Source organism: Stenella coeruleoalba (assembly GCF_951394435.1).
Source record: "Stenella coeruleoalba genome assembly, contig: scaffold_141, whole genome shotgun sequence".
Taxonomy (NCBI): Eukaryota; Metazoa; Chordata; class Mammalia; order Artiodactyla; family Delphinidae; genus Stenella; species Stenella coeruleoalba.
The window spans coordinates 767726-790283 of NW_027646081.1; positions in this window are offsets into that span (position 1 = coordinate 767726).

Below are 22558 nucleotides of genomic sequence, written 5' to 3' on the forward strand. Positions count from 1 at the left end.
GATTCTCTTTCGGAGACATAGCAATCCATAGGTTTTAATATACTTACTAGTCAGGTACATTCTTAGGCGTTTAATATGCGGTGTTGAGTCCATTTCGTTGAGCAAGGAGTAGCTCTTGTCTATTCCATATTTGGCTTAAGGAACTTTATCTGTGCTCATTTCAATCTCTGGTTTTATGCAGCACCCCAACTCACCTTTCCCCTTAAGCAAGCATAAGTTGGTTTTCTAAATTTGAGACCCTGTTCTGTTTTGGAATGCAGTTCCTGTGTAGCCAAGTTTACATTCCGTGTATTAGTGATATCTTATGATGTTTCTTTTTCTGTGTGACTTATTTCAGTTAGAATCATCGTACCTGAATCCACTCATTGTGCTGCTAAGGGCCTGATGACATAGATTTCATTGCTGAGTGATATTGCTTTGTAAGTGAATACCACAACTTCTTTATCCATTTTTCACTTTCTGCGATGTTGAACTTGTACTGTAAACGAGGTTCTTGTAAACAGAGCCGTTCCAAACTTTGGGGTGGCTGTGTCTTTTTGATTTTAATTTCCCTAAGCTATAGGACCATAAGTGGAAGTGCCCTAGGTTCTGTTGCTTTGTTTTTTAGATGTTTCAGGAAACACCATACACTTCTCCTGAGTGTCTGTTGGCAATTTACATCCCGCCCATCAGCATAACAAGGCTCCCAGTTCTCAATGGCCTGTTGCCTTTCTGGATTTTACACTTTTTTCAGATGGCCTTTTGACCGGGGGGAAGTGAGACTTCATTGTAGTGCAGATTTCCTTTGGAAGCTTGCTTGGTTGGCCAAAAAGGGCGTATGCGTTTTTTCCTGAATATATTCAGGAAAAAACGCATACGCCCTTTTTGGCCAAGTGCATCATTGTGGACCTTCTGCCTCTTTTCCTATGCTTTCAATGCAATTCCAGTCTACCTCCTGAAATCGGTTTCCTGCAATTCTGCCCTGCTTTCAAGTCCTCTTGGCAGCATTACTTCAGTCTATTTTTGGACGATAGCTGTCATTTATAACTCTGCAGGTTTGTGAATTACAGTGTCCCTGAGCTCCTTTCTTCAACTCGCTTTCTTGTGACCTGGCCGCAACACCGCAGGATGTCTTCAGACCCTAATCTGGTTCTGGCACGGCACGCTGAGCCTTTGGTTAATTCCTCTTCCTGGTGGGAAATGAGAGTTATATTTGCCCATCCAGACACCTCCAGCTAGTCTTTCATTGGTTCTCGCTATTCCTGTTCATCTTCCACAGAAATTGCAAACTGGGCCAAACAGGAAGTTAAAGGGACTGACTCTCCAAGTGGGGAGAGTGTTAGTAAAGCGTCTGGAATGTTGCACCCGAGTACCAGGGTACGAAAACTGAGACATATTTGAACACGTCTCCCGATCACATGGTTGATAATACTCTAGGTTCCACATGCATGTTTTAGATGAAGGAAGAATACCTTAAACCTGGGTAGTTGAAACCCGTGGAATGGGTACCATGCAATATGACTTCAAAGGGTCTTCATTTGCTCACGAACCTCTCCAATCCTATCACTGCTGCGTTTATGCCCCTGTACACATGCTTGATTCTCTTTCGGAGACATAGCAATCCATAGGTTTTAATATACTTACTAGTCAGGTGCATTCTTAGGCGTTTAATATGGGGTTTTGTGTCCATTTCGTTGAGCAAGGAGTAGCTCTTGTCTATTCCATATTTGGCTTAAGGAACTTTATCTGTACTCATTTCAATCTCTGGTTTTATGCAGCACCCCAACTCAACTTTCCCCTTAAGCAAGCATAAGTTGGTTTTCTAAATTTGAGACCCTGTTCTGTGTTGGAATGCAGTTCCTGTGTAGCCAAGTTTACATTCCGTGTATTAGTGATATCTTATGATGTTTCTTTTTCTGTGTGACTTATTTCAGTTAGAATCATCGTACCTGAATCCACTCATTATGCTGCTACGGGCCTGATGACATAGATTTCATTGCTGAGTGATACTGCATTGTACGTAAGTACCACAAGTTCTTTATCCATTTTTCACTTTCTGTGATATTGAACTTGTACGGTAAACGAGGTTCTTGTAAACGGAGGCGTCCCAAACTTTGGGGTGGCTGTGTCTTTTTGATTTTAATTTCCCTAAGCTATAGGACCATAAGCGCAAGTGCCCTAGGCTCTGTTGCTTTGTTTTTTAGATGTTTCAGGAAACAGCATACACTTCTCCTGAGGGTCTGTTGGCAATTTACATCCCGCCCATCAGCATAACAAGGCTCCCAGTTCTCCATGGCCTGTCCTGCCTTTCTGGATTTTACACTTTTTTCAGATGGCCTTTTGACCGGGGGGAAGTGAGACTTCATTGTAGTGCAGATTTCCTTTGGAAGCTTGCTTGGTTGGCCAAAAAGGGCGTATGCGTTTTTTCCTGAATATATTCAGGAAAAAACGCATATGCCCTTTTTGGCCAAGTGCATCATTGTGGACGTTCTGCCTCTTTTCCTATGCTTTCAATGCAATTCCAGTCTACCTCCTGAAATCGGTTTCCTGCAATTCTGCCCCGCATTCAAGTCCTCTTGGCAGCCTTACTTCAGTCTATTTTTGGACGATAGCTGTCATTTATAACTCTGCAGGTTTGTGAATTACAGTGCCCCTGAGCTCCTTTCTTCAACTCGCTTTCTTTTGAGCTGGCCGCAACACTGCAGGATGGCTTCAGGCCCTAATCTGGTTCCGGCACGGCACGCTGAGCCTTTGGTTATTTCCTCTTCCCGGTGGGAAATGAGAGTTATATTTGCCCCTCCAGACACCTCCAGCTAGTCTCTCATTGGTTCTCCCTATTCCTGTTCATCTTCCGCAGAAATTGCAAACTGGGCCACACAGGAGGTTAAAGCTGCTGACTCTCCAAGTGGGGAGAGTGTTAGTAAAGCATGTGGAATGTTGCACCCGAGTGCCAGGGGAGGAAAACTGAGATATATTTGAACACGTCTCCCGTTCACACGGTTGATCATACTCTGGGTTCCACATGCATGTTTTAGCTGAAGGAAGAATACCTTAAACCTGGAGAGTTGAGACCCGTGGAATGGGTACCATGCAATATGACTTCAAAGGGTCTTCATTTGCTCACCGAACCTCTCCAATCCTATCACTGCTGCGTTTATGCCCCTGCACACACGCTTGATTCTCTTTTGGAGACATAGCAATCCATAGGTTTTAAGATACTTACTAGTCAGGTACATTCTTAGGCGTTTAATATGGGGTGTTGAGTCCATTTCGTTGAGCAAGGAGTAGCTCTTGTCTATTCCATATTTGGCTTAAGGAACTTTATCTGTGCTCATTTCAATCTCTGGTTTTATGCAGCACCCCAACTCACCTTTCCCCTTAAGCAAGCATAAGTTGGTTTTCTAAATTTGAGACCCTGTTCTGTTCTGTAATTCAGTTCCTGTGTAGCCAAGTTTACATTCCGTGTATTACTGATATCTTATGATGTTTCTTTTTCTGTGTGACTTATTTCAGTTAGAATCATCATACCTGAATCCACTCATTGTGCTGCTACGGGCCTGATGACATAGATTTCATTGCTGAGTGATACTGCTTTGTAAGTGAATACCACAAATTCTTTATCCATTTTTCACTTTCTGCGATGTTGAACTTGTACTGTAAATGAGGTTCTTGTAAACAGAGCCGTTCCATACTTTGGGGTGGCTGTGTCTTTTTGATTTTAATTTCCCTAAGCTATAGGACCATAAGTGGAAGTGCCCTAGGCTCTGTTGCTTTGTTTTTTAGATGTTTCAGGAAACACCATACACTTCTCCCGAGTGTCTGTTGGCAATTTACATCCCGCCCATCAGCATAACAAGGCTCCCAGTTCTCCATGGCCTGTCCTGCCTTTCTGGATTTTACACTTTTTTCAGATGGCCCTTTTGACCGGGGGGAAGTGAGACTTCATTGTAGTGCAGATTTCCTTTGCAAGTTTGCTTGGTTGGCCAAAAAGGGCGTATGCGTTTTTTCCTGAATATATTCAGGAAAAAACGCATACGCCCTTTTTGGCCAAGTGCATCATTGTGGACGTTCTGCCTCTTTTCCTATGCTTTCAATGCAATTCCAGTCTACCTCCTGAAATCGGTTTCCTGCAATTCTGCCCCGCTTTCAAGTCCTCTTGGCAGCCTTACTTCAGTCTATTTTTGGACGATAGCTGTCATTTATAACTCTGCAGGTTTGTGAATTACAGTGCCCCTGAGCTCCTTTCTTCAACTCGCTTTCTTGTGACCTGGCCGCAACACCGCAGGATGGCTTCAGGCCCTAATCTGGTTCCGGCCCGGCATTCTGAGCCTTTGGTTAATTCCTCTTCCTGGTGGGAAATGAGAGTTAAATTTGCCCGTCCAGACATCTCCAGCTAGCCTCTCATTGGTTCTCGGTATTCCTGTTCATCTTCCGCAGAAATTGCAAACTGGGCCAAACAGGAGGTTAAAGGGACTGACTCTCCAAGTCGGGAGAGTGTTAGTAAAGCGTCTGGAATGTTGCACCCTAGTACCAGGGGAGGAAAACTGAGACATATTTGAACACGTCTCCCGTTCACATGGTTGATCATACTCTGGGTTCCACATGCATGTTTTAGCTGAAGGAAGAATACCTTAAACCTGGAGAGTTGAGACCCGTGTAATGGGTACCATGCAATATGACTTCAAAGGGTCTTCATTTGCTCACCGAACCTCTCCAATCCTATCACTGCTGCGTTTATGCCCCTGTACACATGCTTGATTCTCTTTCGGAGACATAGCAATCCATAGGTTTTAAGATACTTACTAGTCAGGTACATTCTTAGGCGTTTAATATGCGGTGTTGAGTCCATTTCGTTGAGCAAGGAGTAGCTCTTGTCTATTCCATATTTGGCTTAAGGAACTTTATCTGTGCTCATTTCAGTCTCTGGTTTTATGCAGCACCCCAACTCACCTTTCCCCTTAAGCAAGCATAAGATGGTTTTCTAAATTTGAGACCCTGTTCTGTTCTGTAATTCAGTTCCTGTGTAGCCAAGTTTCCATTCCGTGTATTACTGATATCTTATGATGTTTCTTTTTCTGTGTGACTTATTTCAGTTAGAATCATCATACCTGAATCCACTCATTGTGCTGCTACGGGCCTGATGACATAGATTTCATTGCTGAGTGATACTGCATTGTAAGTGAATACCACAACTTCTTTATCCATTTTTCACTTTCTGCGATGTTGAACTTGTACTGTAAACGAGGTTCTTGTAAACAGAGCCGTTCCAAACTTTGGGGTGGCTGTGTCTTTTTGATTTTAATTTCCCTAAGCTATAGGACCATAAGTGGAAGTGCCCTAGGCTCTGTTGCTTTGTTTTTTAGATGTTTCAGGAAACACCATACACTTCTCCCAAGTGTCTGTTGGCAATTTACATCCCGCCCATCAGCATAACAAGGCTCCCAGTTCTCCATGGCCTGTCCTGCCTTTCTGGATTTTACACTTTTTTCAGATGGCCCTTTTGACCAGGGGGAAGTGAGACTTCATTGTAGTGCAGATTTCCTTTGCAAGCTTGCTTGGTTGGCCAAAAAGGGCGTATGCGTTTTTTCCTGAATATATTCAGGAAAAAACGCATACGCCCTTTTTGGCCAAGTGCATCATTGTGGACGTTCTGCCTCTTTTCCTATGCTTTCAATGCAATTCCAGTCTACCTCCTGAAATCGGTTTCCTGCAATTCTGCCCCGCTTTCAAGTCCTCTTGGCAGCCTTACTTCAGTCTATTTTTGGACGATAGCTGTCATTTATAACTCTGCAGGTTTATGCATTACAGTGCCACTGAGCTCCTTTCGTCAACTCGCTTTCTTGTGACCTGTCCGCAACACCGCAGGATGGCTTCAGGCCCTAATCTGGTTCCGGCACGGCACGCTGAGCCTTTGGTTATTTCCTCTTCCTGGTGGGAAATGAGAGTTAAATTTGCCCGTCCAGACACCTCCAGCTAGTCTCTCATTGGTTCTCGCTATTCCTGTTCATCTTCCGCAGAAATTGCAAACTGGGCCAAACAGGAGGTTAAAGGGACTGACTCTCCAAGTCGGGAGAGTGTTAGTAAAGCGTCTGGAATGTTGCACCCGAGTACCAGGGGAGGAAAACTGAGACATATTTGAACACGTCTCCCGATCAAATGGTTGATCATACTCTAGGTTCCACATGCATGTTTTAGCTGAAGGAAGAATACCTTAAACCTGGAGAGTTGAGACCCGTGTAATGGGTACCATGCAATATGACTTCAAAGGGTCTTCATTTGCTCACCGAACATCTCCAATCCTATCACTGCTGCGTTTATGCCCCTGTACACATGCTTGATTCTCTTTCGGAGACATAGCAATCCCTAGGTTTTAAGATACTTACTAGTCAGGTACATTCTTAGGCGTTTAATATGCGGTGTTGAGTCCATTTCTTTGAGCAAGGAGTAGCTCTTGTCTATTCCATATTTGGCTTAAGGAACTTTATCTGTGCTCATTTCAATCTCTGGTTTTATGCAGCACCCCAACTCACCTTTCCCCTTAAGCAAGCATAAGTTGGTTTTCTAAGTTTGAGACCCTGTTCTGTTCTGTAATTCAGTTCCTGTGTAGCCAAGTTTCCATTCCGTGTATTACTGATATCTTATGATGTTTCTTTTTCTGTGTGACTTATTTCAGTTAGAATCATCATACCTGAATCCACTCATTGTGCTGCTAAGGGCCTGATGACACAGATTTCATTGCTGCGTGATATTGCTTTGTAAGTAAATACCACAACTTCTTTATCCATTTTTCACTTTCTGCGATGTTGAACTTGTACTGTAAACGAGGTTCTTGTAAACAGAGCCGTTCCATACTTTGGGGTGGCTGTGTTTTTGATTTTAAATTCCCTAAGCTATAGGACCATAAGTGGAAGAGCCCTAGGCTCTCTTGCTTTGTTTTTTAGATGTTTCAGGAAACACCATACACTTCTCCCGAGTGTTTGTTGGCAATTTACATCCAGCCCTTCAGCATAACAAGGCTCCCAGTTCTCCATGGCCTGTCCTGCCTTTCTGGATTTTACCCTTTTTTCAGATGGCCCTTTTGAACGGGGGGAAGTGAGACTTCATTGTAGTGCAGATTTCCTTTGCAAGCTTGCTTGGTTGGCCAAAAAGGGCGTATGCGTTTTTTCCTGAATATATTCAGGAAAAAACGCATACGCCCTTTTTGGCCAAGTGCATCATTGTGGACGTTCTGCCTCTTTTCCTATGCTTTCAATGCAATTCCAGTCTACCTCCTGAAATCGGTTTCCTGCAATTCTGACCCACTTTCAAGTCCTCTTGGCAGCCTTACTTCAGTCTATTTTTGGACGATAGCTGTCATTTATAACTCTGCAGGTTTGTGAATTACAGTGTCCCTGAGCTCCTTTCTTCAACTTGCTTTCTTGTGACCTGGCCGCAACACCGCAGGATGGCTTCAGGCCGTAATCTGGTTCCGGCCCGGCATGCTGAGCCTTTGGTTAATTCCTCTTCCTCGTGGCAAATGAGTGTTAAATTTGCCCGTCCAGACACCTGCAGCTAGCCTCTCATTGGTTCTCGCTATTCCTGTTCATCTTCCGCAGAAATTGCAAACTGGGCCAAACAGGAGGTTAAAGGCGCTGACTCTCCAAGTGGGGAGAGTGTTAGTAAAGCGTCTGGAATGTTGCACCCGAGTACCAGGGGAGGAAAACTGAGACATATTTGAACACGTCTCCCGAGCACATGGTTGATCATACTCTGGGTTCCACATGCATGTTTTAGCTGAAGGAAGAATACCTAAAACCTGGGTAGTTGAAACCCGTGGAATGGGTACCATGCAATATGACTTCAAAGGGTCTTCATTTGCTCACCAAACCTCTCCAATCCTATCACTGCTGCGTTTATGCCCCTGCACACATGCTTGATTCTCTTTCGGAGACATAGCAATCTATAGGTTTTAAGATACTTACTAGTCAGGTACATTCTTAGGCGTTTAATATGCGGTGTTGAGTCCATTTCGTTGAGCAAGGAGTAGCTCTTGTCTATTCCATATTTGGCTTAAGGAACTTTATCTGTGCTCATTTCAATCTCTGGTTTTATGCAGCACCCCAACTCACCTTTCCCCTTAAGCAAGCATAAGTTGGTTTTCTGAATTTGAGACCCTGTTCTGTTCTGTAATTCAGTTCCTGTGTAGCCAAGTTTACATTCCGTGTATTACTGATATCTTATGATGTTTCTTTTTCTGTGTGACTTATTTCAGTTAGAATCATCATACCTGAATCCACTCATTGTGCTGCTACGGGCCTGAGGACATAGATTTCATTGCTGAGTGATACTGCATTGTAAGTGAATACCACAACTTCTTTATCCATTTTTCACTTTCTGCGATGTTGAACTTGTACTGTAAACGAGGTTCTTGTAAACAGAGCCGTTCCAAACTTTGGGGTGGCTGTGTCTTTTTGATTTTAATTTCCCTAAGCTATAGGACCATAAGTGGAAGTGCCCTAGGCTCTGTTGCTTTGTTTTTTAGATGTTTCAGGAAACACCATACACTTCTCCGGAGTGTCTGTTGGCAATTTACATCCCGCCCATCAGCATAACAAGGCTCCCAGTTCTCCATGGCCTGTCCTGCCTTTCTGGATTTTACCCTTTTTTCAGATGGCCCTTTTGACCGGGGGGAAGTGAGACTTCATTGTAGTGCAGATTTCCTTTGCAAGCTTGCTTGGTTGGCCAAAAAGGGCGTATGCGTTTTTTCCTGAATATATTCAGGAAAAACGCATAAGCCCTTTTTGGCCAAGTGCATCATTGTGGACGTTCTGCCTCTTTTCCTATGCTTTCAATGCAATTCCAGTCTACCTCCTGAAATCGGTTTCCTGCAATTCTGCCCCACTTTCAAGTCCTCTTGGCAGCCTTACTTCAGTCTATTTTTGGATGATAGCTGTCATTTATAACTCTGCAGGTTTGTGAATTAAAGTACCCCTGAGCTCCTTTCTTCAACTCGCTTTCTTGTGACCTGGCCGCAACACCGCAGGATGGCTTCAGGCCCTAATCTGGTTCTGGCCCGGCATTCTGAGCCTTTGGTTAATTCCTCTTCCTGGTGGGAAATGAGAGTTAAATTTGCCCGTCCAGACACCTCCAGCTAGCCTCTCATTGGTTCTCACTATTCCTGTTCATCTTCCGCAGAAATTGCAAACTGGGCCAAACAGGAGGTTAAAGGGACTGACTCTCCAAGTCGGGAGAGTGTTAGTAAAGCGTCTGGAATGTTGCACCCGAGTACCAGGGTACGAAAACTGAGACATATTTGAACACGTCTCCCGTTCACATGGTTGATCATACTCTGGGTTCCACATGCATGTTTTAGCTGAAGGAAGAATACCTTAAACCTGGAGAGTTGAGACCCGTGGAATGGGTACCATGCAATATGACTTCAAAGGGTCTTCATTTGCTCACCGAACCTCTCCAATCCTATCACTGCTGCGTTTATGCCCCTGTACACACGCTTGATTCTCTTTTGGAGACATAGCAATCCATAGGTTTTAAGATACTTACTAGTCAGGTACATTCTTAGGCGTTTAATATGGGGTTTTGAGTCTCTTTCGTTGAGCAAGGAGTAGCTCTTGTCTATTCCATATTTGGCTTAAGGAACTTTATCTGTGCTCATTTCAATCTCTGGTTTTATGCAGCACCCCAACTCACCTTTCCCCTTAAGCAAGCATAAGTTGGTTTTCTAAATTTGAGAACCTGTTCTGTTCTGTAATTCAGTTCCTGTGTAGCCAAGTTTACATTCCGTGTATTACTGATATCTTATGATGTTTCTTTTTCTGTGTGACTTATTTCAGTTAGAATCATCATACCTGAATCCACTCATTGTGCTGCTACGGGCCTGATGACATAGATATCATTGCTGAGTGATACTGCATTGTAAGTGAATACCACAACTTCTTTATCCATTTTTCACTTTCTGCGATGTTGAACTTGTACTGTAAACGAGGTTCTTGTAAACAGAGCCGTTCCAAACTTTGGGGTGGCTGTGTCTTTTTGATTTTAATTTCCCTAAGCTATAGGACCATAAGTGGAAGTGCCCTAGGCTCTGTTGCTTTGTTTTTTAGATGTTTCAGGAAACACCATACACTTCTCCTGAGTGTCTGTTGGCAATTTACATCCCGCCCATCAGCATAACAAGGCTCCCAGTTCTCCATGGCCTGTCCTGCCTTTCTGGATTTTACACTTTTTTCAGATGGCCCTTTTGACCGGGGGGAAGTGAGACTTCATTGTAGTGCAGATTTCCTTTGCAAGTTTGCTTGGTTGGCCAAAAAGGGCGTATGCGTTTTTTCCTGAATATATTCAGGAAAAAACGCATAAGCCCTTTTTGGCCAAGTGCATCATTGTGGACGTTCTGCCTCTTTTCCTATGCTTTCAATGCAATTCCAGTCTACCTCCTGAAATCGGTTTCCTGTAATTCTGCCCCGCTTTCAAGTCCTCTTGGCAGCCTTACTTCAGTCTATTTTTGGAAGATAGCTGTCATTTATAACTCTGCAGGTTTGTGAATTACAGTGCCCCTGAGCTCTTTTCTTCAACTCGCTTTCTTGTGACCTGGCCGCAACACCGCAGGATGTCTTCAGGCCCTAATCTGGTTCTGGCACGGCACGCTGAGCCTTTGGTTAATTCCTCTTCCTGGTGGGAAATGAGAGTTAAATTTGCCCATCCAGACACCTCCAGCTAGTCTCTCATTGGTTCTCGCTATTCCTGTTCATCTTCCACAGAAATTGCAAACTGGGCCAAACAGGAGGTTAAAGGGACTGACTCTCCAAGTCGGGAGAGTGTTAGTAAAGCGTCTGGAATGTTGCACCCGAGTACCAGGGTACGAAAACTGAGACATATTTGAACACGTCTCCCGATCACATGGTTGATCATACTCTGGGTTCCACATGCATGTTTTAGCTGAAGGAAGAATACCTAAAACCTGGGTAGTTGAAACCCATGGAATGGGTACAATGCAATATGACTTCAAAGGGTCTTCATTTGCTCACCGAACATCTCCAATCCTATCACTGCTGCGTTTATGCCCCTGTACACATGCTTCATTCTCTTTCGGAGACATAGCAATCCATAGGTTTTAAGATACTTACTAGTCAGGTACATTCTTAGGCGTTTAATATGCGGTGTTGAGTCCATTTCATTGAGCAAGGAGTAGCTCTTGTCTATTCCATATTTGGCTTAAGGAACTTTATCTGTGCTCATTTCAATCTCTGGTTTTATGCAGCACCCCAACTCACCTTTCCCCTTAAGCAAGCATAAGTTGGTTTTCTAAATTTGAGAACCTGTTCTGTTCTGTAATTCAGTTCCTGTGTAGCCAAGTTTACATTCCGTGTATTACTGATATCTTATGATGTTTCTTTTTCTGTGTGACTTATTTCAGTTAGAATCATCGTACCTGAATCTACTCATTATGCTGCTAAGGGCCTGATGACATAGATTTCATTGCTGAGTGATACTGCATTGTACGTAAGTACCACAAGTTCTTTATCCATTTTTCAATTTCTGTGATATTGAACTTGTACGGTAAACGAGGTTCTTGTAAACTGAGGCGTCCCAAACATTGGGGTGGCTGTGTCTTTTTGATTTTAATTTCCCTAAGCTATAGGACTATAAGTGGAATTGCCCTAGGCTCTGTTGCTTTGTTTTTTAGATGTTTCAGGAAACACCATACACTTCTCCCCAGTGTCTGTTGGCAATTTACATCCCGCCCATCAGCATAACAAGGCTCCCAGTTCTCCATGGCCTGTCCTGCCTTTCTGGATTTTACACTTTTTTCAGATGGCCCTTTTGACCGGGGAGAAGTGAGACTTCATTGTAGTGCAGATTTCCTTTGCAAGCTTGCTTGGTTGGCCAAAAAGGGCGTATGCGTTTTTTCCTGAATATATTCAGGAAAAAACGCATATGCCCTTTTTGGCCAAGTGCATCATTGTGGACGTTCTGCCTCTTTTCCTATGCTTTCAATGCAATTCCAGTCTACCTCCTGAAATCGGTTTCCTGCAATTCTGCCCCGCTTTCAAGTCCTCTTGGCAGCCTTACTTCAGTATATTTTTGGACGATAGCTGTCATTTATAACTCTGCAGTTTTGTGAATTACAGTGCCCCTGAGCTCCTTTTTTCAACTCGCTTTCTTTTGAGCTGGCCGCAACACTGCAGGATGGCTTCAGGCCCTAATCTGGTTCCGGCACGGCACGCTGAGCCTTTGGTTATTTCCTCTTCCCGGTGGGAAATGAGAGTTATATTTGCCCGTCCAGACACCTCCAGCTAGTCTCTCATTGGTTCTCCCTATTCCTGTTCATCTTCCGCAGAAATTGCAAACTGGGCCAAACAGGAGGTTAAAGCTGCTGACTCTCCAAGTGGGGAGAGTGTTAGTAAAGCATGTGGAATGTTGCACCCGAGTGCCAGGGGAGGAAAACTGAGACATATTTGAACACATCTCCCGTTCACATGGTTGATCATACTCTGGGTTCCACATGCATGTTTTAGCTGAAGGAAGAATACCTTAAACCTGGAGAGTTGAGACCCGTGGAATGGGTACCATGCAATATGACTTCAAAGGGTCTTCATTTGCTCACCGAACCTCTCCAATCCTATCACTGCTGCGTTTATGCCCCTGCACACACGCTTGATTCTCTTTTGGAGACATAGCAATCCATAGGTTTTAAGATACTTACTAGTCAGGTACATTCTTAGGCGTTTAATATGGGGTGTTGAGTCCATTTCGTTGAGCAAGGAGTAGCTCTTGTCTATTCCATATTTGGCTTAAGGAACTTTATCTGTGCTCATTTCAATCTCTGGTTTTATGCAGCACCCCAACTCACCTTTCCCCTTAAGCAAGCACAAGTTGGTTTTCTAAATTTGAGACCCTGTTCTGTTCTGTAATTCAGTTCCTGTGTAGCCAAGTTTACATTCCGTGTATTACTGATATCTTATGATGTTTCTTTTTTTGTGTGACTTATTTCAGTTAGAATCATCATACCTGAATCCACTCATTGTGCTGCTAAGGGCCTGATGACATAGATTTCATTGCTGAGTGATACTGCATTGTACATAAGTACCTGAAGTTCTTTATCCATTTTTCACTTTCTGCGATGTTGAACTTGTACTGAAAACGAGGTTCTTGTAAACAGAGGCGTTCCATACTTTGGGATGGCTGTGTCTGTTTGATTTTAATTTCCCTAAGCTATAGGACCATAAGTGGAAGTGCCCTAGGCTCTGTTGCTTTGTTTTTTACATGTTTCAGGAAACACCATACACTTCTCCTGAGTGTCTGTTGGCAATTTACATCCCGCCCATCAGCATAACAAGGCTCCCAGTTCTCCATGGCCTGTCCTGCCTTTCTGGATTTTACACTTTTTTCAGATGGCCCTTTTGACCAGGGGGAAGTGAGACTTCATTGTAGTGCAGATTTCCTTTGCAAGCTTGCTTTGTTGGCCAAAAAGTGCGTATGCGTTTTTTCCTGAATATATTCAGAAAAAAACGCATACGCCCTTTTTGGCCAAGTGCATCATTGTGGACGTTCTGCCTCTTTTCCTATGCTTTCAATGCAATTCCAGTCTACCTCCTGAAATCGCTTTCCTGCAATTCTGCCCCGCTTTCAAGTCCTCTTGGCAACCTTACTTCAGTATATTTTTGGACGATAGCTGTCATTTATAACTCTGCAGGTTTGTGCATTACAGTGCCCCTGAGCTCCTTTCTTCAACTCGCTTTCTTGTGAGCTGGCCGCAACACCGCAGGATGGCTTCAGGCCCTAATCTGGTTAAGGCACAGCACGCTGATCCTTTGGTTAATTCCTCTTCCTGGTGGGAAATGAGAGTTAAATTTGCCCGTCCAGACACCTCCAGCTAGTCTCTCATTGGTTCTCCCTATTCCTGTTCATCTTCCGCAGAAATTGCAAACTGGGCCAAACAGGAGGTTAAAGGGACTGACTCTCCAAGTGGGGAGAGTGTTAGTAAAGCGTCTGGAATGTTGCACCCGAGTACCAGGGTACGAAAACTGAGACATATTTGAACACGTCTCCCGATCACATGGTTGATCATACTCTAGGTTCCACATGCATGTTTTAGCTGAAGGAAGAATACCTTAAACCTGTGTAGTTGAAACCCGTGGAATGGGTACCATGCAATATGACTTCAAAGGGTCTTCATTTGCTCACCGAACCTCTCCAATCCTATCACTGCTGCGTTTATGCCCCTGTACACATGCTTGATTCTCTTTCAGAGACATAGCAATCCATAGGTTTTAAGATACTTACTAGTCAGGTACATTCTTAGGCGTTTAATATGCGGTGTTGAGTCCATTTCGTTGAGCAAGGAGTAGCTCTTGTCTATTCCATATTTGGCTTATGGAACTTTATCTGTGCTCATTTCAATCTCTGGTTTTATGCAGCACCCCAACTCACCTTTACCCTTAAGCAAGCATAAGTTGGTTTTCTAAATTTGAGACCCTGTTCTGTTCTGTAATTCAGTTCCTGTGTAGCCAAGTTTACATTCCTTGTATTACTGATATCTTATGATGTTTCTTTTTCTGTGTGATTTATTTCAGTTAGAATCATCATACCTGAATCCACTCATTGTGCTGCTAAGGGCCTGATGACATAGATTTCATTGCTGTGTGATATTGCTTTGTAAGTAAATACCACAACTTCTTTATCCATTTTTCACTTTCTGCGATGTTGAACTTGTACTGTAAATGAGGTTCTTGTAAACAGAGCCGTTCCATACTTTGGGGTGGCTGTGTCTTTTTGATTTTAATTTCCCTAAGCTATAGGACCATAAGTGGAAGTGCCCTAGGCTCTGTTGCTTTGTTTTTTAGATGTTTCAGGAAACACCATACACTTCTCCCGAGTGTCTGTTGGCAATTTACATCCCGCCCATCAGCATAACAAGGCTCCCAGTTCTCCATGGCCTGTCCTGCCTTTCTGGATTTTACACTTTTCTCAGATGGCCCTTTTAACCAGTGGGAAGTGAGACTTCATTGTAGTGCAGATTTCCTTTGCAAGCTTGCTTGGTTGTACAAAAAGTGCATATGCGTTTTTTCCTGAATATATTCAGGAAAAAACACATACGCCCTTTTTGGCCAAGTGCATCATTGTCGACGTTCTGCCTCATTTCCTATGCTTTAAATGCAATTCCAGTCTACCTCCTGAAATCGGTTTCCTGCAATTCTGCCTTTCTTTCAATGCCTCTTCATAGCCTTTCCTCAATATCCTTTTTGAAAATTGTTGGCCTTTATAACTCTGCACGTTTTTGAATTGCAGTGGCCCTGAGCTCCATTTTTCAGCTCTTATTTTTGTGATCTTGCCTCATAACCGCAGGATTCCTTCAGGCCCTATTGTTCTTGTGGGACACCTTGCTGTGCCTTTGGTTAATTCTTCTTACTGATGTGAAATTAGAGTGACATGTGCCCATTGAAACCACTACATTAGTTTCTCACTGGTTCCCCCTAACCCATTCATCCTCCGCACTATCTGCAGACTGTGCGATACTGGGACTTAAAGGCATTGACTCTCCATGTGAGGTTGTTGTTAGTAAAGCGGCTGGAATGTCGATCCGGAGCCCCAGGAGAGGAACAATGAGGTGTGTTTTAGAAACCTTTCCTGATCATATGGTATACCAGTCGCTGGGTTTCCCAAGCATGGTTTAGCTGTAGGAAGATTCCCTTCAACCTGGAGTGTTGGGACCCTTGGAATGAGTAGCATGAAGTATTGCATTAAACTTTTGGCAGTTGCTCACCAAAGCTCACCAATCCTCTCAGCCCCAAGTGTCCAGCCTTATGTCTTATCCAGCTGTGGGTTTATATGTGGTCAATCCAGGTTGCATCACAGCCCCTGAGCGAATTTTGTAAGAATTTTTCTCTCTTTCATTGTTTCTGCGTTTTGTTTTTAAAATTTATTTCTATAATGGGGTTTAGCTCATCTTCACTGCTGTGTTTGTGCCGCTCTGCACACACTTGATTCCCTTATGGAGATATATCAATACATGGGTTTTAAGATTCTTATTACTCAGATATATTTCTCTGCGGTGTATAGGGTGTGTTGAGGCCAGTTCATTGAGCAAGGTGTAGATCTTGTCTAATACCTATTTGGTTTATTGAACGGTATCTGTGCTAATTTCAAACTCTGGTTTTATGCATCACCCCACCTCTCCTTTCCCCTTAAGCTGACATAAGTGTGTTTTCTAAATGTGAGACACTGTTCTGTTCTGTAATTCATTTCTTGTGCAGCCATATTTACCCTCCCTCTATAAGTGATATCTTATGATATGTTTCTTTTTCTGTTTGACTTATTTCAAGTAGTATTATCGGACCTAAATCCACTCTTTATCCTTCTACTAGCCTTATTACATTGATTTCATGGTGAAGAGATATTCCATTGTACATAAGTACCACATCTTCTTTATCCATTGTTCTCTTTCCTGGGATATTTAAGGTGTACTGAAGTTGAGGTTCTTGTAAACAGAGTAGCCCTAAACTGTGGTGTGCTTGTGTCTTGTTGATTTTTAGACTTCCCTAGATATACTCCCATGATTGGAAGTGTCCTATGCTCTGTAGCTCTGTTTTTTAGATGATTTAGGAACCACCATACACTCCTCCAGAGTGGCTCTCGGCAGTTCACACACTGCCCATCAGCGTATAAAGGCTCCCTGTTCTCCATGGCCTGTCCTGCATTTCTGGTTTTTACAATTTTTTAGGATGGCCCTTTTGACCGGTGGGAAGTGAGACTTCTTTGTTGTGCACATTTGCATTGCTTGCTTGGTTCCTTGCCCATAAGGTGCATATGCGTTTTTTCCTGGATATAATCAGGAAAAAACGCATACGCCCTTTTGGGCCAACTGCATCATTGTCGAAATTCTGCCGCTTTTCATGTGCTTTAAAGACGAGTCCAATCTATCTCTTGAAATCTGTTTCTTGCAATTCTGTCTTGCATTCAGATCCTCTTCTTTGCCTTACCTCAACATAATTTTGGAGGTTAGTTTTCATTTATAACTCTGCAGGTTTGTGAATTGCAGTGACCCTGAGCTCCATTTTTTAAGTTGCTCTTTTGTGAGCTGGCCTCAAACCCGCAGGATTGCTTCAGGCCCTATTTTGGCTCCAGCGAGGTGGGCTGAGCCTTTTTTTAATTCTTATTCTTAATGGGAAATTAGAGTGATATGTGCCCGTCCAAACCCCTACAACTATTCTCTCATTGGTTCCCCCTCTTCCTGTTCATCCTCCTCACAATTTGCAAAATGTGTGAAACAGAAGTTGAAATGTGCTGATTCTCCAAGTGGGGAGATTCTAAGTAGCGTGGCTGGAATGGTGAACAGGAGCACCAGGAGAGGATAAATGAGCTGCATTTTAGACACATCTCCCGATCACATGGTGTACAGTCCTCTGGGTTTTCCATGCATGTTTTAGCTGTAGGAAGATCCCTTGAACCTGCAGATTTGGGACCCATTGAATGGGCACCAGGTAGTATTACTTTAAAGGGTGTGCATTTCCTCACCCAAGCTCACATTTCTCTTAGCGCGAACAGTTTCCAGCCTTATGTCTCATCCTGCTGTGGGTCTAGACGTGTTCAATCCATGTTGCATCACCGTCCCTGAGGAAAAGTTGTAAGAGGTTTTCTCTGTCTCTCTGTCGTTTATTTTTTTCAATTTATTACTATATTGGTTACAGCTGATTTTCAAAGCTCTGTTTCTTGCTGCTGTACATCCACTTGATTCACGTACAGAGAGACATCAGTAAATTCTTTTTCAGATTCTTACCAGTCGTATATATTCTTTTCCGGTGACTTGAGTGTGCTGAGTGTAGTTCTTTTAGCTACCGTGTAGGCCTTGTTGATTATCAGTTTGGTATTTGGAATGGTATCTTTGCTAATTTCAACCTCCTGGATGATGCCTCACCCCTCCCCACCTTTCCCGTTTAGCAGCCTTATGCGTGTTTTCTACATATTTGACTATGTTTTTGTTTTGTAATTTATTTCATGTGTAGCTATTTTGGATTCCACCTTTAAGTGATATCTTATGATATGTGTCTTTTTCTTTTTGAATTCTGTCACTTAGAATGATCATACGTAACTCCTCCAGAGTTGTTACAACTGGCCATATTTCATTGATTTCCAGGCTGAGTAATATTCCACTCTACATAAGTACCTCATCTCTATCCATTTTTTCCCTCCAGAGACATTTAAGTTATATCCTAGTCGAGGATCTTTTAAACAGAGAGGGGGTAAACATTGGGGTGCCTGTGTCCTCTCGATTTTTGTTTTTCCCAAGATATACGCCCATGAGTGCAAGTGCCCTATGCTCTGTAGCTCATTTTTTAGATGCTTTAGTAAACACAATATACTTCTCCAGAATGGCCGTTGGCAATATACATTTCCACTATAAGTCTCACAGGGCTCCCTCTTCTCATTGCCCTGTCCTGCATTTCTGTTGTTTACGCTTTATGAGGATGGCTCTTCTGACTGATGCGAAGTGATATCTTTTGTAGTATTGATTTCCAGTGCCCACCTGTTTGGTTGGCTAAAAAAGTGTATGCCCTTTTCTTGAATATATACAGAAAAAAACGCATACACCCTTTTTGGCCAACTGCAATGTTGGCAATGTTCAGCTCCTTTTCTTGTGCTTAATGGCGAGTCCTTTCTACCTCCTCAAATCCCTTTCCTGCCATTCTCCCTTGCTTACAAGTCCTTTTCTCTGACTTTCCTCAAGACATTTTTCAGTGATGGATATTTTCAACTCTGCAGTTTCGTGAATTTTACTGCCCCTGAGTTCCATTGTTCAACTTGTGTTTATGGGAACTGGCCACAAAGCAGCAGGATTTCCTCAAGCCCTATACTGTTTCCATGGGCAACCCTAGCCTTTGGTCAATTCGTCTTCCTGATTGGAAATTAGAGTGACATGTGCCTGTCTGAACACCTAGGACTTGTCTCTCATTGTTCCTCATCCTTCTGCTTCATCCTCTGGACAAATTCCAAACTGTACGCAACAGGATGTTGACAGTGCTGACATCTCCAAGTGGGGAGACTGTTAGTAAAGACGCTGGAGGGGTGAACCCGAGCACCAGGAGATGAGGAGATGAGATGCCTTTTCCAAACTCTTCCCGATCAGACGGTATACTATCCTCTGGGTGTGACAGACATGTTTTAGCAGTAGGAAGAGTCCCATTCATGTAAGGAGAACACCAGGGCTTTTTCAAAATCAGTGTCTCCCCGAAACCCAAACTGGGGAATTTTTTAAGCTACGGCTACACATATGTTCATTAAGGGCCTTGGGAAGTAGGCAGAGTCCAAACTTTAGATGATTGAAGTCTTCAGGGTCAGAAGCACTCACCACCAGCTTCCCTTAGGCTACACTTTAACTGTCATTGATAGATGATGTCAATAAAAATATCTATTCTTTTTCAGATTATTTCCCCTTATAGGTTATTGCAAAATGTTGAGTGTAGTTCCCTGTGCTATACAGTAGTTCCTTGTTGATGATCTATTTTATACATAGCAGTGTGTATGTGTTAATCCCAAACTGTTAATTTATCCCTCCTCCCACCTTTCCCCTTTGGTAATAATAAATTATAAGATTTTATACTTCTCAGAAATGGGGGAGCTGAAAGAGAGGTATCATTTTCAATGGAAAAGCATTTAAAACAAGATTGAAGGTTTAACCAAGATTATTAGATGTACATCCTTGGAAAGAAATCACTTCGTTTCTCTAATATTGACCTGACAAATAAGACAAACCCTTTCACTGAACTTGCTTATAATAAAGTGATGGAAATATCAAATGGAAGTGTTAGAAACATCTTATTTTACCCGAGCCTTATACACTGTTCTATGTTAACTACAGTTTGGCTCACACATCTGTTCATTGAGGTTACAATAGTCTCAATTTCTGTTACTGATCCTCCAGAGTGGACCCCAACAAGTGTTCCCCTGCCCAGTGTCATTGGGGCCAACAGATCGAGACTGAGTTTGGTTCACAAGCAAAGGAAACTTTATATTTTGATCAGAGAATGGAGAGGTGAGAGCATGCACTACCCCGTGGGCTGTGGGCTGGGCTGCTGTGTAGAGATCCTGTCAGAGTCATTGGGAGGGAGGGGACAGAGCTTTCAAGGGCTGGGTTGGCTGCAGCTCAGGCTCTATATCGTGGAGTCTGCACTGGGCCCCAGGAGCTGAGGTGTCGACCCAGCCATTCTGCACTAGGAAATCTGGTCTGAAGTGGCGGGTGTGGAGCCTCTGCATGCGAGACCCTAGGAGTACGTGAAATTAGACAAAGCACAAAGGATAAAAACGTTAGACTTGACTTTATTGCACAGATTCTATTTTTATCTCCCAGGGATTTTTAATGGGCTTTGCTGGGGACAAACCCCTCCTCTGCCTTTTGTCCCGTTCCTCATTCTTGGAGTTCTGAGGGTGCAGACCCTTCTTCTGTAACTGCTGAGTGCTGAGTTGGGAGCCCTCATACCCAGGGGCGAGGGTCAGAACTTCTCCCCAGCAGCCTCCAGGTGACGTTGATTTTCCCCTGGCCCCCTGCCTCCTTGCTCGTCCACCTGAACACCAGCATTGGAAGTGTTATAGATTCTAATGACCTTTAAGGGTCCAGGAAAGAGATGTGCAGAGACGTTGTGGGGGCCGGTTTCACCCCGCCCCACATTTGTTCGGCCACCTTAGGCTGACCGTTTCTGCCAGCCTAGATGCTCTGACCAGTAGTCTGTGCTTTCTTCAATTAGGCCCCTGAATTAACGTACAAACAGCACCAGGTGTCAGAGCCCTGCCCGCTCAACTCCCAGACAGTCCAGGGTCAGTGGTGATCAAGGACCATGATGGCCACTGAGTCAACAGCCTTTTGAAGTAAACAGGAGTCCAGCCGGTCTTATTGGCCACCATCATCACGGTGTCTGTAGGCTTTTCTATAGTGACAGTGTGATATACGGTTCCCCCGCCAAGATTATTAGCTCCCCTCTGGGTGCAGTAAGTCCTGCAAGCAGTAGTCTACTGTTTTGGGACACACTCTTGTTGTTTTATGAGAAAAACTCCAGGTCAAGTGATGTTCACACGAGTCGTCATGGTGCCCTGTTGCCCCCGGTTATCTCTCTGGATGTTGGAGTTGGAAGGCCTCCTCACTCGAGGTCGGTGTGCCAACGGAACGAACCCTGCAACTTCAGGGCATGGTTGGTGGTTAGGATCACCACGTGGGGTCCTTTTCCCTTAGGAGGGAGGTGGCCTTTTGGGCTGCTGATTTCCAGGTTTTTAGATACCGCCAGTATCTTGGCCAGATGTGGCAGTGGGTCAAGCCCCTTGGTGACCATAGTTTATCCTACCTGGATGGCATTCTTGCATTGTTCCATTTCAAGTGGTCCCAGTTTTTGCACTAATTCTCCAATGGCGATTCACCTTTCACCGGGAATGTAAAGGTCAAAGGGTTTAGCTAAATTAGGGAGTTCCAGGGCAAGGGTCTGAATTGACTGCTCTTTCCATTCTTGAAAGGCCACTTCTGGATTCTATTCAAAAGGATCATCATCTTTTCCTTTCAGTGTTTCATATAGAGGCCCAGCTAGTAGACTGTAGTTAGGGATCCAGAAGCAGCAAACCCTGGCCTCCCCAGGAACCCCTAAGCTGTCTTCTAGTTTTAGAAAGGGGTAAGGCTGAAAATGGTTTCTTCCCTTTCCTGGGATGGGCTTCTCTGACCTTCTGTGAGAATGAAGCCCAGGCAGGTCACCACAGTCTGTGATATTTGAGCTTCTTTTTGGACGACTTCTATCCTTTATTGGCTTGGTAGTTCAGAGGCCTCCTTAGTAGGGCTGGCGATCAGAATGTCATCTGCGTATTGAAGGAGGGTTTCCTTTTCCAGAGGTAGAACTTTTAGGTCTTTACCTAAGCTTTCCCCAAAGACGGTGTGGGAATTTTTGCACCCTTGGGGCCAGACGGCCCGGAAGTATTGTTTTAGTTGTATGTTGAGTCCTGCCACTCACAAGCCAAAATTTCTTGTGACTCTGGGACTAATGGAATACAAAAGAAGGCATCATTGAAGACTAATACAGAATACCATGTCCTGGTGGTTGGTAGAATGACCAGCAGGGTGTAGGAATTAGGAGCAGCTGGAGGTATATCCTCGGTGGCTTCACTGACTGTCCTGACATTCTTTACCAGGTCCCCAGCAGCCCATGGGGCTCTCGTGGTCAGACCAATCCCCGGATACAGAGCTACCCTTGCAGGTACCGTGGCAGGGCTGGGCACACAGGAACCATGCACATAGCCCTCATTACAGAGCACCCCCAGCTCACCTGTCACTCAGAGCTGACACAGAGCACCTCAGAGCAGGACTTGAACTAACAAACAGCAGCTGCGACAGGTCTGTGACCCTGGTCATCACTCTGTACGGCCTCCCTCCACCTGGTCTTCCAGAGACTTCCACTGCACCCGGGGCACCAGGCCTCTGTCTCCAACCACCACCCACCCCTCCTCTCCCTGACTCCTGGGTTCCTCTCATTAGGAGAGTGTTTTCTTGAAGTTGTCTCCCACTCATGGGCCAGATAAAATGATTAGAAAACAAGCCAAAGCTGCAGCCCCTTGT